This window comes from Brienomyrus brachyistius, chromosome 5 (assembly GCF_023856365.1).
Source record: "Brienomyrus brachyistius isolate T26 chromosome 5, BBRACH_0.4, whole genome shotgun sequence".
NCBI classification, from domain to species: Eukaryota; Metazoa; Chordata; class Actinopteri; order Osteoglossiformes; family Mormyridae; genus Brienomyrus; species Brienomyrus brachyistius.
Window position 1 is genome coordinate 16,235,694 of NC_064537.1, and position 16,330 is coordinate 16,252,023.

The window sequence follows — 16,330 nt, forward strand, 5'->3', positions numbered from 1 at the left end:
CCTGTTGTAGCTTGTTTACTTCTTTTGTCTGAAGTTTCTCAAGGTAGCTGTAGCAAATTAAGTGAGCAGAATCTAGCCTTCTGCTGATTGGAGGCAGAAGGCTAATAGATAGCTAGCTCTTCTGCTCCATAGGAACATGGTATCGGATTTACCATCTATATTGCAGAAATATCCACAAGTATTTCTTTGGGCCCATAGTGCAAAATCTGTATGGCTTTTGGTCTGTTTACCTGTATGAGCCAAACCCAGAAATGCCTCTCAAATTCATGAACATCCTGGCCTGTGTGCGATTCATTGTGATCAAAACCAGTCACTTAGATTTAGTAAAAACTACAAAATGGATATTTCACAGATGATGTTTTCTTTGCGACATGCTGACGAGGATGCCGAACCATATGATTTTTCGGGGAAAGTTCACTTAATAATAATAATCCAAATATGGAAAATAAAACCCATGTCTCAAAGTTTATTTAATTTAATGCATCCATTTATTGAGACTCCATAATTCATGTACATACAGAATTGTATTTCAACTGCTTTATATGCAAAACATTTAAATCTGACAGATGACTCTGCCCTTGGGCGTGTTCCCTTTCTTTTAACGTATCTCTTGATCTGCAATAAAAAAGATATTTTCCAGATATGCCGTTATTCTTCCTGTCCCACAGCCGCTAAGGGATAAATTAGCTCAGTAGTTCACTGTCTACTGAAGCCGCCACTGACTTCCGCCTGTCTGGAAGCCATTCATTGCTTAAGGTGATCTGGGACAGTAAAAGCATTCCTGGGCTCTTCTCTCTTCCAAAATCACCTTTTCACCTTTGTTGTCCTTCTTGATTTATGGCTTGAATAAATGTATTTCTAATTATGATGCAAGACACACCCTGGTTTAGTTTGCGTTTATACTTTGATCACTTATCTCAGAAGGCATGGATACACAGGTACTAACCATATTAGTAAAGGAACGGGGCAAGAAGCTGAACTGGACATGGATTCAGACAGCATAGGGACACAAGGACAGGGCATTTTGTAGGGGAAGCCGGTCCATAATAGGGCTCACACACACACACACACACGCACACACACACACGCACACACTTAGGTTTTTAATTACATCTTTGTGAGGACTCTCCATTCATTTCTATGGGGAAAACTCTAATCACAACATAAGAACCTTAACCCCTACCCAGGCCTAACCTTAACCATAAATCACCAAACAAAATACGAGACTTTTGGTATTTTTACTCTTTTGATTGCATTCACAGATCTCTGTGGGGACCTAAAAATGGTCCCCACAATGAAATATAAACCTAATCCACACACACACACACACACACACATGTTGGCATGCCTATCTACATTGGAACCTTCCATTCATTTCTGTGGGAACAGTCCCCTGCATTTAACCCACATGTGACATAGCAGTGGTCAGCTATTAAATAAAATGATAGAAGGAAGTATGTAAGCTTCACACAAGAACACATACTGAGGGGAGGCTGGATCCGAGCGCCCAGACCCGGAGGCCTGGGATCACTGTACTGCCCCCGCAGTATATTTTCAACTTCCAGGGAAGTGACTCCATTTGGAAGTGAAGACATTAAATAGAAACATTTATGTTGTTTCCATGGAAGCATGAAAAAAATTACAGAATGGCAGCAAATGAAAAGGCAGGAAAACACAGAATGTCTCCTGCCTCCCCTGCTCTTCAGATGTCAGGTGGTCTCACCATTCAGGAAGAGCGGAGATTAACGTTGGTGGGTTTGGAGGTGCCTGGTGCTGCAGGCTACGCTGCAAATGTAGTGACCTGGAGGTTGCTGCTTCAAGCCCTGGGTTGCCAGCGTGATTTTACTGGCAGACCCCAGAGAAAGGCCCTGAACCTGTATGTTTCTTTCAATGAAAACATCTGCCGAATAAAAAAAATGTAAACGTGGTTCCCTGTTCAAGGGGCCCAATCTCGCAGGGCGGCTGAGGTGAGAATTAATGTGTGATGGATGCTGCCACGCATAGATGTGTTTGGTATGTTGTAAAATGGATTACGTATGAGTTTCCATCTTGAAAGCTGTCAAACTGCCATACAGTCTCATCAGGTGACCTGTCAAAAGGCTCATAGGTGTACAGGCCATATCCTGAGACAAAGAGGAGTGCTCTCAGCCAGCCAGGATGACGGCATCTCTGCTCAGCCGCTTGCCCCGACAAGCACAATGTATAGACTAATGATGAAGGCACTGCGTGACACAAATAGTTCAGTCAGCCTATCAGAAAGCCACGGGTCGTGGGATTTCCCAGGGGGTGTGGATCCCTACCAGCGGGGTGACCACCATCGTAGAGCCAGAGCTCTCTGATTCTCTACCTGCACAAGGACTGAAATAACAGTGAGCCATTTCAGACAGGAAGACAGCAAAAAGCTAGTCCATACGTATATGTACATAGAGTCTTATCGTTGTAGAGATGTTGTTGAATAACAGGTCGTTTAGAGAGCACGTTGAGAAGGGCACAGAATGATGTAGTTTGTCCTTTGCTTTGCTGAAAGAGGAGCACACTTGCCTTGCAATTTTCTGTTGTTCTGCAGTGTCCGCGATCTGAACCTGTCTCTCTGGACCTGTCTCTCTGAACCTGTCTCTCTGAACCTGTCTCTCTGGACCTGCGTGCGTGAGGAGTGTACATGTTCTTCACATTTTTTAGGGGTTTCTTCCAGTTACATTGGTTTCATCGCATGATGTGAACTGGTGTTGCTGCAATGGCTTGGCATTCAGTCATGCCCCTCTCGTCCGATCCTCCTGTGTGCCACGCCCCCCTCGTTAAGCCCAGGTGGATTCCCCATGTTCACCAGCTGTTTCCTGTTGCCGTCATTAGTTCAATGTATTTGGCCTGCGTTAGGTATGTTTTTCCCCAGTCTGGTCATTGAGGTCTATATGTCGTTTGTGCTCTGTTTGCCCATTAAAACCCTTTTATTTACCCCTAACCTGCTCTCCTTGCCTGCTTCCCTGGGCCATTCCGCGTCAGTCATGACGCATTCCATCCGGGGTCTAGTTCTGCCCGATGACAACAGTCAGCCACCCCAAGAATTTAACTTGCTTGTTGTAAAATTTACATTTTCATCTGAATATTTATAAACTAAATCTGAAAAATCAAGCTCCCGGCTTTGTGCACTACTGCCTCCCCCCACTTTATGAAAAAATGCACCCAAACTCATATCCGAAGAAGTCAAAATGTCAAAGGCTTAGAGCTTCACTGGAGCTGTTGGAAAAATGCATCAAATTTCAGGGCCAACCGCCGTCTCCTAGCGAGAGCCATGGCTGAAGCATAATCACACGGTGCATCTCAGATTTATGAGGGGGGGAGCGCTGCCAGATTGCAATACCCACTTTGTGTCCTCATTTTTTATTTTTTTTGGGATGTAGACGTAGGCAAAAGGGGGCATAGAGGCCAAAGCAGCCCCAGAATTGTAGAGTCAACGTGGAGGGCTTGTTCGGGCTTGCTCAGAACACAGGCGTGCTCAGTCACTGAACACTCCCCACAGCAGCCCCTAACTTTCTTCCCCTTAGCATTTCAGGCATTAACCTCAGCCTCTCAATGCTGTAATGAGAAAAATATGCCTGTGTTCCAAGTCACCCCTTGCTGCATGAAAACAAGCAAACATTTTCCAGCCTTTCCAGCCTCAGCCCCTATAGTTTCAAACAGTCACAGAGAGTAAGCGAAAGTTTTACTTCCAGACAGAGAGATAGTCACGTCCACACTGTATTTCACACGATAGCAGCACTTGAATAAACAGGGAGATCTCTTTTACTGTCCGCAGAGCTGAAACGCGAAGGCCTGTGCTTATCAGAAACCACAGTGAGGAGATCATCGATCATCAGATCTGCCTGCCGCAGCCTCCCTCCGCGATCAGTAATACGCGACTCCCTGCCTGGGCCACCAGCACGACAGCCTGCACCCAGGAGTGTCTGAAATTGGCCGGCCCAGCGCTGGCCCTCCATACTGCGCTTAGAGGCAGCGGTCTGAAATGAAAGCCATTAGTCACATCTGGGAAAAGTGCAATTACAGGGTGCACGGCCCTCATCCGGACTTTGCTGTCCTACCGCCATGGGGTGCTGGGATCTGCAACCATTCTATTATGGCTGCGGCTGCGGCTGCCCACCCCCCGTATGTCCAGGCCAGCTCTCTGTACAGGCAGCTGCCCCCTCGACGCTCCAGCCCATTGCCACAGTCAGAGCTCGGGGTGGCCACATTCTGTTGCTTTTACAGGGAAGGTATGTTATGACTATTATAAAGCGTCGTTGTTGAGGTCACATGTTCGGACAATCCTGTGCTCTTATTGGTCACCGAAGATCATTGTTTTCAGTAGCTGAGCTGCAGGCTAAAGGTGTTTCCCTCAATTTCTTTTTTGTTGTGTTTAAAATTTGTGTTCAATGCATGAATTTCACCAACTTCCTGTGGGGGGGAGGGGCTTTTGGTGTGACGTCAGAGCTGCCAGCAAATGGGACGGCAGGCAGCTGGGGATTGCCTCACCCTGCCAGTGTGCCCTGAGGCTCAACTGAGCATGTGTGAACCACATCACCAAGGAAAAAAGAGAACAAAATGAAAGCCGTCGAGACAGTCTCCATTTTTTTCAAAATGTACTGAAATGATTTAACAAACACTGTTGAAGTACCAATGATTTGTAAACAACTTATTGACATGGGAATGCGATGTAGAGTGTATTCAGGTAATGCTAAGGGGTGCAAATGAATTACATTGTCACAATTAGAAATGTTAGCACAAAGAACAAATAACAGTCAAACTCTGGGTCAGGAGTCATTCGTCTTGTTACGAAAGTCTACAGACTTTCTGCTCTCTGTCAGCCATGACTAGATTCAAGCAACTTCTGTCTTTCTCCCTATAGCCATCTGGGTCTCTGAAAGTGCAGCCCCCCTCCCCCAGCACCCCTGCCTCCCCAGGTTCTCCCTCTCCCAGTACTCCCACTGTTTCTTCAGTTCAAACACTGAGTTTTTTTTTTTCTTTCGTGAGACAGAGTGGCAATGGAAAATATGAGCGAGTCCCACCCTCACTCTAGATGAAGCACTGTTCTGTTGGGAGGCCTGACACAAGAACTGGAGTCTGAAAACACAGGCGCAGGCTTATTTAACATGGCAGAAGTTAATAATGGGTAATATCCGCCCAGCTCAATGAGTCTGGCTGGAAGGGGACTAAACTGGAACAATCACAATATATATGTGTACGTCATTTGAAGAAGAACCATATCTTTAGGTTTTGATTGAAATGCACGAATGCTTCCAAATCCAGACCTGGACGGGGAATAAAGCTGATGTTCTGAAAGGTTAGGTCCCAAATTCATATTCGGCGTAGAGATGGCAAACAGTGAAGACATGGAATAATGTCCAGGATCACAACAGCTGTTTCTTTCCGTGTTTTATTCTGGAGGCAAATACTGAGAGCTCGTCTGTAATAGATCACCTGAGTGCCTGGGAGGGTGAGTTGGGGGGGGGGGGGAGGGTTATGCGGGAGGTATTGTTGTCGACATTAGGATTAGGGGGAAAGCCTCCCAGATGCACACACATGTTCTAAATGTGCATGCCTCGACATTCTTGGGAGAATCAGCCTGAGCGTGTCAGTCAGACGCGCCTCGGAACGCCACGTTATAGACGACCCACACACACGTTACACGTGTCAAAGCGTGTGTGTCATTAGGCGGCGCTAAGGCTGCTATTTTTATAACAAGCGGGCTGGAGGCAGCCTCGGGGAAGCGTCCCAGGCAGATCTCTGCTAGCCCGTTAGCCGTTCATGGTGCAGACACGTCCAAGAGCTCTGGTAGGCTACGCGTCTAGGTCACCCCTTGGACAAACATCTGGAAAAAGAGAGTCCCACACGTCTGGATTCATCGTCTTACTGCCCACAGATGATTTTCCCGTTTCGCTCTGTTTTGCAGGTTTACCACCTCTGTGCAGCGCCATTGCTCCTGCACTCAGAGATGGAAAATGATCAAGGGCACGATGGAAAGTTCAAGTTTAAGCATCCTTTTCGCAATGAAACTGGGGCAATTATGGGTGTTTAGGGCGGCATGCGCCATGTTTAAAGTCTTAAAGATAGGGGGGGGGGGGAAATATCATGACACAATGGAATATCTTTGCAAAGCAAAATAACTCTTCTTTTAAAATTCCATACATAATACTCACACTTTGCATCACCGCCCTCAGTTCAGCGACACATCTGTGAAACTCACAGCTACGCACTTTTTCCAGAGCAGATGTCGGGATTAACACAGCGAAAAATCCAAACCTGGACCTTTTCAAAGCCTGGAACCTCCATCCTCAGCCACAGCCATCCACCACCCCCACCCCTGCCCCTCCTTGCCGGAAAGCAGGCTCTCAGAAAGATACAGTCTGTGCTGGCATATCATCACTCATGCGAATTTCCCCCAAGCGCTCACGTTCAAACTTGGCATACTGCAAAAGCTCTCCCTGCAATGCAGATGTTCTTCAGCATTTTTAAGTGACACGACAGAAACGGAATAGCAAGGGAGGAGACACTTGCAGACAGCAAAGGCATCTCCTCGGGCAGCACTGCATGTCAGACTGTTAATTAAATGCCAGCTTTAGAAATGGTTTCTTATTTAGTGAGTGCTAACCAAGTGTTAGGGTTAATCTGAGAGACACACCCTAAAAGCAACACGGTTTCGGACATTTTTTTTCTTTTGCATTTTTTTTTCTAGGTCTGAAGTGCAGAGTATATTATTGCCAGGAAACATATCACAAAGGTCCTCCCCTCCCAAAAAAAAAAAGAAGTACTTTAACCCCCCTCCCAACACACACACAAGCTCACACAGACAGACATGGTGTGTGTGCTTTTTTTGAAAACAAAACATGTGGAATATATTACATGTATCCTCCTATATTTGGTTCTGTTTGCAATACATTTATTAGATTCATTCTTTGAAAGCCGTTACCTTGGTGATGCTAGGAAAAAAATTACCCCTGATTTTTTAACTCAATGAATGGATGTGCTGGTTTCACGAAAATCCAGGGAGATAGAAAATGCCATGGTGTCTCTGTAAGTTCACTTCCTATATTACTGAGGGATTACAATATAAAAAATGTCAAACTTTTCATTGCTGTGAGCAGCGTTAACGACAGCTTGACAGCACCGAATTGTGCTGCCTTGTAAGTGGAACAGTTATCGTTTTTTTATCAGCCCGGAAAAGGGCCACAGTAACACATTAAGCAAAACAAATCCCCCGTCTTCCCCTTGCATATGGAAAAAGGCTGGCGGATTGAGCTCCACAGGCTGTCTGGAAACTCCATTATCTCCCTGACGCCGGGCTAGAAGCACTCATAAATACTGCATCTCTGCACAGGAACACACACTCGACCGGGGGAATGAAGATGTGAGGTAAGTAGAGAAGGGAGACACAGCCGTCTGGGCTGAGCGCTGCTCTGGCGGAGAGCAAGGCCGACATTCAGGGTGACTCAGGCGCTCCATGTAACGCAGACATCTTGTCCGCTCTTTCCAAACGCTCGGCTCATTGGGAGGACGTTCTGTGGTGCTATGGAAGACATCTTGAAGACATCTGGTGGGAGGTGGGGGGGGGCTGGTGCGCCAGATTAGCCCAGTGAGATGCTTCCAGTGAAGACTCATGATGTCTCCTGGCTTATCGGGCTCGATCCACGATGGCGTCGGTCCGGTGGGGGCGTTGGTATCCCAAGCTCATAAAGACTCCAGTCAAGGGCAGTAGCTGGCGAGGAAGTTATAGGAGTGAACTTATAACCAACAGGCTGCTGGTTTTACTTCTCAGAAGGCTCTGCTGTTGTAGCCTGAGCTGTTTCAGAAAATATCAAGTCGTAGCTCCCCATGTTACTTTTAGCAGCAGCTAATAGAATAGTATATCACTGTCCATCTCAAGTACATGTAATTACCTGCAGAAGGGTGATCCTACTACAGATACAACATTTGCTAGCAGATCTTATTGTAGAAAACACTTCTCCAACACTGCACCAAAAAGTAATAGAGGGAGTCGTATGCTTTCAGATGTTTCCCCTGGTGTGTATATATAAGGCATCTGTTCCATTTTCTGACATATGGAGCAATATTAGTAGAAAACTCCAGAATATATACTTTTCGAGTAGCGTTTCAGGTTTCACATTTCTGTAGAACTGAGGTCATGAGAATGTCCAACCACACTCAGAGTATCTGAACACTGTCAGAAAGAAAGGCGTACAGTCTGGTACAAACAACATTATTGTACCCCCAATGATACAAAAATGCTCCTCAGTGACCATTACTGCATATTAAAAGGTACATTCACCTACAGATAGGGTAGAGTTGGTAATCCGTTGAGAGTTCAGCTCCATTGACAAGCAATTGTACCCTCAAAGGTACAAATTGGTACCTTTTTTCTGACAGTGTAGATTGCTTTTGTCGAATGTCTGTATCTGTTCTCCCCCACACTTAACACTATTCTGATCTACTGAATATCCTCCATATTCTGTATAAATTCGACCAAGCATGAGTATTGGCCCATGGTCAACTCATCATTTGTGACAACTGGCTCCATTACAGTCTGGTTTTGGAGTCTGTCAGAAATAGTCCAAACGTTGCTAACAACTTATTTTTAAACACTACAATGGTTCGTGCATGAAGTGTATTCAGAAAGGGTGCATTATGGAGCAGAGGACTAGGGACCCATGAGGGGAGTTCAGCTTGGGAGGAGTGACTCACCATGTGCAGCGAGAGAACTCTTATTTTCCATATAATGGCACAGTCACTTTTAAACACTTCTGCCTGCTCTGTGAACCATTTTTAAGTCTTCGTGAAAACAGTATCGATTTCCAGGCTAATTTCTCAGTGGTGTTTAGTCTGCATTTTAGGGAAGCCTACTAATTGCCCCCGGCAGGTTCAGAGGAATTCGGTTCCGTTTCATAAAGGGCTTGGCCAGATCACTGCTCCTGAGTTTTACAAATTAGCCTTTTAGCAGTGTAAACGAGGCCTTAATGATTCTGCTGATTGATATATATAAACACATATATACACACACACACAGACACACACAGATATATATATTATATGTATAAATGTCAATAATTTATGAAAACAGCCAATGTCAAACACATTTCCAAAATGCTTAAAATATGAACATGAAATAAACACATAGTTACAGTATTAGTATTATCGGGCACTGACCCTCAAAAGTGGAATGGGACTATGGATGGATGGATCGATGGATGGATGGAGGGAGGGATGGAGGGATGGATGGATGGATGGATGGATGGATGGAGGGAAATGTTGCCAGAGTTAAACAAATATAAATAGCTGTCTAACTCTGGAATTAATTAAGCAGAACATGCTGTTCTTTCACATTAACCACAGACAAAATAAGTGCAGTGACAACCCATTGTTGTTGTTGATGCCCATATATGGATCCCAAAGCTATGGCTTTGTTAAAGAAGATCCTAAATCTGGCAGTTTCACAGACACCGTTTAATGATGCCTGAAGAAGAGTCACGTCTGCTTAACATGCAAAACTTTCTTTACCGCAGTGTTTTCATTGGATTGATTTAAAGCGATCGGTGGAGCAGGTACAGCAGGAGCCCTGAGTCTCTTTGGCTGAAATCTGCCTCAAGCTGGTTGGTGTGCTTAGGCAATGGCCAGGAAGGGGTTAGAATCTCAGCCTCAGATATAACCCATAAAGATGCAAAATGCCCTTTTCTTTCAGAGGCTTGATGCATTTCCAGTGGGACATTGACAGGGGGAACACAGGACCTGCCCATGCGTCTGGAGGGGTGACTCATAGTGCGATTGTGAAATGTACCACAGGGCTCATGCTGCTGCTGGAGGCTCGGCGTTTTTCACCAGCACTCTTTTTCACTTTCTGTTGTACTTTGTCATGATTGTGGCAGCATGATGCCTCAGTAGGTAGTGCTGCTGCTTCACTCCACCAGGGCTGGGAAATGAAATGCCACCTGTGTGAATTGGGGGGGGGGGTGTATATGTATCACATCACGGGGACAAAATACCCCCACAATGTAATAATAACTTTTTATTGTTGATCCCCACAAGGGGAAATTCAATTTTACAAAAATCTATGACTGCAACTGAAAAAGTAAAAATACCAAAAGTCTTGTATTTTGTTTGGTTACTTACGGTTAAGGTTAGGGCTGGGTGGGGGATAAGGTCGTAATGTTGGGATGAGGGTCATTCCCTTAGAAATTAATGGAGAGTCCCCACAAAGATATAGATACCTAATCAGTGTGTGTGTGTGCGTGTGTGTGTGTGTGGGTGGATGTGTGTGTGTGTGTTTGTGTGTGGGTGGATGTGTGTGTGTGTGTGTGTGTGTGTGTGTGTGTGTGTGTGTGCGTGTGTGTGTGTGGGTGGATGTGTGTGTGTGTGTGTGTGTGGGTGGGTGGATGTGTGTGTGTGTGTGTGTGTGTGTCTGGAGTTTTCTTGACTCTCCTCATGTCACATGGGATTACTTAGCTTTTTTCTGCAGTCCAAATAAATGCAGTTAGACTAACTCTCATGCCCAAATTGCATGTTATGTGTGTCTGTGTCTGTGTGTTTGTGTGTTTGTGTGTGATGGATCAGCATCTGCCAACCTCTCCGGGAACCCAATTAGTACGAGCACTTAGAAGACTGACACACATGCTCCTGAGTAACGCGCAAGTATTAGAAAACACAGATACTTCAGACAAGCTCTCCAGTGCTTTGCACCCGAACATCCATACTTCTAGCAAAAAGCATGAATTCACAGGACATAATAAGCAAAACAATCTAAATACATGTACTTGAATTAAACTATGCTTGCATCACCTTCATATGTCTGTGTCTATCACCCTTTCATTTGTTTATATTCATACCTGCCAAACACCTGTAGGTGCAACTGAGGGCAGCACTTCCTGTATAATAACCACAGATATTTTTTCCATAGTAACCCCCCCCCCCCCCCCACCTTGACACCCTCCTACATTACGTCAGCAATGGCTCAAAGCCATCCCCAAATGTGTATGTTCCATATTCCCGGGTGGGTTCTAGTTCCTACAGGAAAGCCCTGTCAGGAACTCTAGACCGCAGTTCCACGCTGGGCTGAAACGTGAGGAGGGAGTGGGCACATGGTGCAAATGTGTGTGAGAATGAGCAGGCCCAAGATTTCTGCCCAACTTTCGTGCTGCCTGGAGGTGATGTCGTTTGTCAGCACAAATGTTTAACGGAGATTCAATAAATGCAAACAATGTTCGGGGGACATGGCCTCTCACTCGATTCTGGTTAGTCAGGATTAATAAAAATGTCTCATTCAAGGCAAGAGAAGAGACACAGAGGGAGATAATGGTTTAGGGAACCGCACTGCTGAATTTAAGCAACTTCAATATGCTAATTTCGCTTTTGCCCTTTTTGCTGTGAATCATCAAGATGAACAATGGAACTAGCCTGGCAGCACAGGTCAGCTTATTGCCCTGAAGAGAAAATATCAGCTCCAATGCTTCCTGCTGGGGCTTGGCCTGGGTCACTGGCTTTTCAAGCCGCTGTACCTAGACATTTCTCAGTCCAAGCTGCAAAATCAGGCAAGTAAAAAGAGTTTATGTGAGCCGCTTGAGATAGAATAAAATGTGAAATTCCTCCTACTAAATATTCTTTTACTAGTTGTAAAAAGTTCAAAGAATGTACCAGGTTCTTCCGTATATAAGAGTTGAGGATTCCTCCTATTAGCTACATAAGGCAGTCATATGATTTTAGTTTCTGCATCTTAGCCCCCCACCCCCGTGTGCAACAGGGCTGCTAAGGAGAGTGACAGATCTCCTCTACTTCAACTTTTCCCCCAGCGACATCTGAAAGCCGTTACCATGCAGTTTCCAGGGCGACACTCGGGGGGCCAAGAAATGGCATAAATCTTGGTGTTCGCCAGCCCTATGTCAGAACATGTGGCAGACAGAAGGGTGCTATCGAGAAGACAGCAAGACTCTCTTCCAAATCCTTACCACGCAGGAGAGTGCTCCGAATTCTTGTGATAAGAGCCGGGTTCAAGCTGTCATGGGATGCACGTAGATTCCCCCCCCTCCCCCCATGGGTAAAAGGATAAAAACTATCTCCTTTGAAAATATAACACCCCCCCCCCCTCACCATTTCCATAAATTGTACCATTTGAGACCCCCACCACTTCCCTTGAAATATTTTGAAGTATAAGTGCTCCTACCAGTATCAAGTCCAATCATGCAGGTGACGGGGGTTTCGTTGGTCAGAACGTCATCAGCATTAATGTTCTGCAGGCTTTTACTTGCACTCCTGATAACATGATCCATTAAAAATCATTTGCTGAATATAGTTATTGATCAGTGTCCTTCAGAGACCAAAAATCTCAAGATTATAATAATTTAATTTCTATGAGCATTACCCTAATCCAAAAAATGACAACCTTAACCCCCACCCAGCCCTAACCTTAACCATAAGTAACCAAACAAAATATGAGATTTTTAGCATTTTTAGTTTTTTGATTGCAGTCACAGATTTTTGTATAATATTGAGTTTCCCCATGTGGGGAACGAAAAAAATGGGCCCCACAACATCAAAGTAACATTTGGTCCCCACAATGTAACGTATACCAAGGCCACATACACACACTCACAATGGCACCCATAAGTAAAATGCACCTAAATGTAAGAAATGCTACACAAAATCTGTTGAGAATGGCCCGGGGTGGAAAAGGGTCATTGCCAGGTGTTTAATTGTCACTCATTACATGTGGTTGAGAGCAGCAGCCTTCATTTTCACTGCATGTCGAAGTTATCCCAACAAGGTGTCAATTAAGGCCTCCATCAGGCCAGCAGTGATGTGTCAGTTGGGGCTTGTGGACCATGAGTAGCCAGGGACATGTTGCTGTTCTCAATGTACATTTGGAGAAGCTCAGGTTTGCAGGAAATAATGAAAAATAAACTGGAAAATGCAGAGGAAAAGCCTCAGGGTATTAAATTAAAACATGGTCACATCTGAAATGGCTTCAGAGATATATTGGTTTTTATTTTTACAATCTAAGTTCCAGGCCAAGAAAATAACTTCAGATCTATAATTTAAGGTCTTTAATTGAGTTTTAAAACATTTTGCTGATCTTCCCTAGACTGAATGTAATTTGTACGTTTTTTCCTACGACAAAATACTTATGTAAAAACAGATTTACAGAGAAAGCAATGTGTCACAGTGTTTACCCGGCAATATATGCATTATATTGCAACCACATGGATGCTGGATACAGCATACTGTATTCTGGGAATGCACACTTAATAGCTTTACGTAATATAAAACTATGAAGGCAACAGTAATTAATCCATTCTTTTTACATGCTGCTTTCCCAGTACCGTTATGTGGAGAGTCTGAAGCTCAACATAGAAAGGTTACAAGGCAGGGCACATCGTAGATGGGATGCAGTCCATCTCAGGGCACATGATCATGCTCATAAGATTAAGGGCAGCTTAGGACACCAAGCCGGCTCACCGTAACTCGGCTGCAGGAGGAAACTGGGGTAGTGAGCTGGAACCCAAACAAGCAGAAGGAGCACATGCAAATTTCACAAGGAGAAGGGATGGACCAAACCTGTACTCCCAGCCCTGGAGGAGTGAGGCCGGAGGACTTTAGCTGAACTACTAGAGCAATAATTTTAATATATGAGCAATAAAAATACACAGCTGATACACAATACAGGCACTGTACAGTAGCTGTATGTATTGCAAGGAAAAGGGAATCCAAAGAATTGTCATTTCATCATGATCAGAGCAGAATGTATGCATGTTATGGAAGCGGTAAATAAGTCATTCGGTATGTCTGAGGAAGTAGAGGAAGGAGCCTGGTCCTCCGATGTCAGACACGTGGAGAAAAGGGTGGAAACGCCTTCCTCAGCCAGGCTCTCAGCCTCTGCAGTCGTGGCCAACCACCCCTCCCCCCCCCCCACCATTGACACCCTTGTGAGTATTTTGCTGCGAATACCATTCACATTTTATGACTTTCATGTGCAACGCGACATTTCAGTCACATTGACTATAGTTAACTTCAGTAGTTACATAACATTTGACCTGCTCAAGGTTTGTTTTACACCCTCGATCAAGGTGATCAAAACAGTTTGTGGGCCGAATCCCTCTACCGTTATTGTACTCCTGAGCTCAATCATTTTGTGCCATTTTTAAACATATCCAGCTGTATTGTAGGCACATATTTAGCAAAATGAGGTTAAGTATCCGGCTGTAAGGTCTGCAGGTCACTTTGTATGGAAGGTGCATATTTGGTGAAATGGGGTTTTGCTACCCCCTCTTCAGAGACGACAACTACCATGTACGAAGCACTAAATATATAGAGTGGAGTCTCCCTGTTCAATCAGGAGAGGTTTGAGAAGACCACATATTGCTTGAATTAAATTGCAGGGGAGGCAAAGAGACAGTCCACATTCCTGTGCTTTTAGGTCAGTGCTTTTTTGCCTGTCTGACCGCTGCGCTCACTCGGAAAAGCCAGAGAGTTCAGATTTTCTTTCCTCCCTTTGGTAGCTCCATAAAGCCCAGCAAAGAGTTCCTTAGCCCTTAGTGTTTCCTCTCGGGCTACTTCATCCCTCTAAGTGGGTAAGAGCGCTTGGTAAAACCCCCCCCCCACCCAGCACTGGCGGAGGCGAGGCATGATCCACGATATCAGAGGGAACTTTTCCTCAAGAGGATACCGCTGATTTTGGCTCTGTGCTTATTAGCACTGTGCTGAAACACGTTCTTGTGGCACGTTTGTCAAATGCAGCCCGTGAATGACGAGCTGGGAAGGAGGATCTGGCAGAGCATGCGCTTCCCAGGCATCTTCAGTGGAAATGCCGTTAACTTACCCAGTTGGTCTTTATGGGCATCTGAACAATCAGAGTCTTTTCTGCTTAATGATCATGGAATTATGTGCTTAAGCGTTATACCATCCAGCTTCTTGTAAGAGAGTGACCACTGCAATCTGACTTCATCCCAGCTGGGACATCCCCTCCCCCTGCGCACCCCCGTCCTGTGCCCCATCCCCCAACCCCGGCTCTCCTGCTCTGGGTGTGGAGGCAGCAGGAAAGTCTGGCTTGCGGTCTGGATGCACTGATCTCTCCTCTCTGACTCACAAACAAGCTTCCTTCCCTTCGCTGCCAGGCATCAGCTGCCATGACCATTGCATGAATGTGGGGTGGGGGGTGGGGGGGGGGGGCAAATGCAGGGGAAAAAAGATCACATCTGGACTGTAAGTGTTCAAGATTATCCTTTCTTTTTAGCAACTGATTAGCTTTAAATATTATAGCATAATAAAGGGGGGATTCCATTGGCAAGCATCCCACCACTTTCAAGTATTGGGTTTATGACAGCTTTCATAACACATAAAACAAGGTTAGAAGGTTAGTAAATGTCACTGGGATCCTTTGTCTTCACCACGTTTCCATGTTTGTCCGTGTGTACAGCAGCTTGCTTAACATGACTCTTAAAGCTGCCCTTACTATGACTAAAAAATGGGTGGATCTGCTGAATTATTTCTGGACTGTAGAAAAGACAGACCTTCTCCCTGTAAAATTGAAGCTGCTTTTTTTCCTCTCCATTGCTCCTGAATGTTTAGATGTTGAGCAGCTCAACCATTGGCAGAGCTGGAAAGTTCAAGTCCAGAAAGTACAAATCCAGGCCAAGTTTTTGTTTCGACCAACCAGTAGAATATCACTGTCAGAGTCAGGGGTTGAAACTGGTTGGTTGAAACAAAACCTTGGTCTGGATTTGTACTTTCTGGACCTGAACTTTCCAACTCTGACCACTGGACCCTGAAGACTAGTGGCATGTACGATTTGGGTCTCATCAGTACCCCCCCCCCCCCCACCCATTTACAATGGCATATGCAATGCAAAATCCCACCGCCTAGCATGCAGGTACCAGTCATGATTCTCAGTTCAGAAGCCTTTAAGGGTGGGGCTATCGCCACACAACCTTGTCCATCTCGCCAGCTGAACTGACCAATTACATCGCAAGTAACTCTCTCTACAGGAACTGCCTTCATTTGGCAAACTGTTGACGCCACGTCAGCCCCTGATCGTACTTGGCGTGCTGTTTGCCGACATGGAGAGCTGCAGTGCACTGCAATTGCCAGAGGGCGCCTCTCGTCGCAGTGTCAGCGAATGGGGTGGGGTTTAGTCGTGTAGGTTACATTGGTTATGCTGGAAGGCTTTGACATCTGTACTTCCAGACTGGGGTGAAGCTTGTGGATTTTATTAAATGCACTTTAGCACATGTAGTAATGTTTTGATGCATGCCACGGACTTATCCAAGTGTCTCTCATTTAAGCATGACGTAGTTTGTATTTTGGTTGCCATATAGCACAAAAG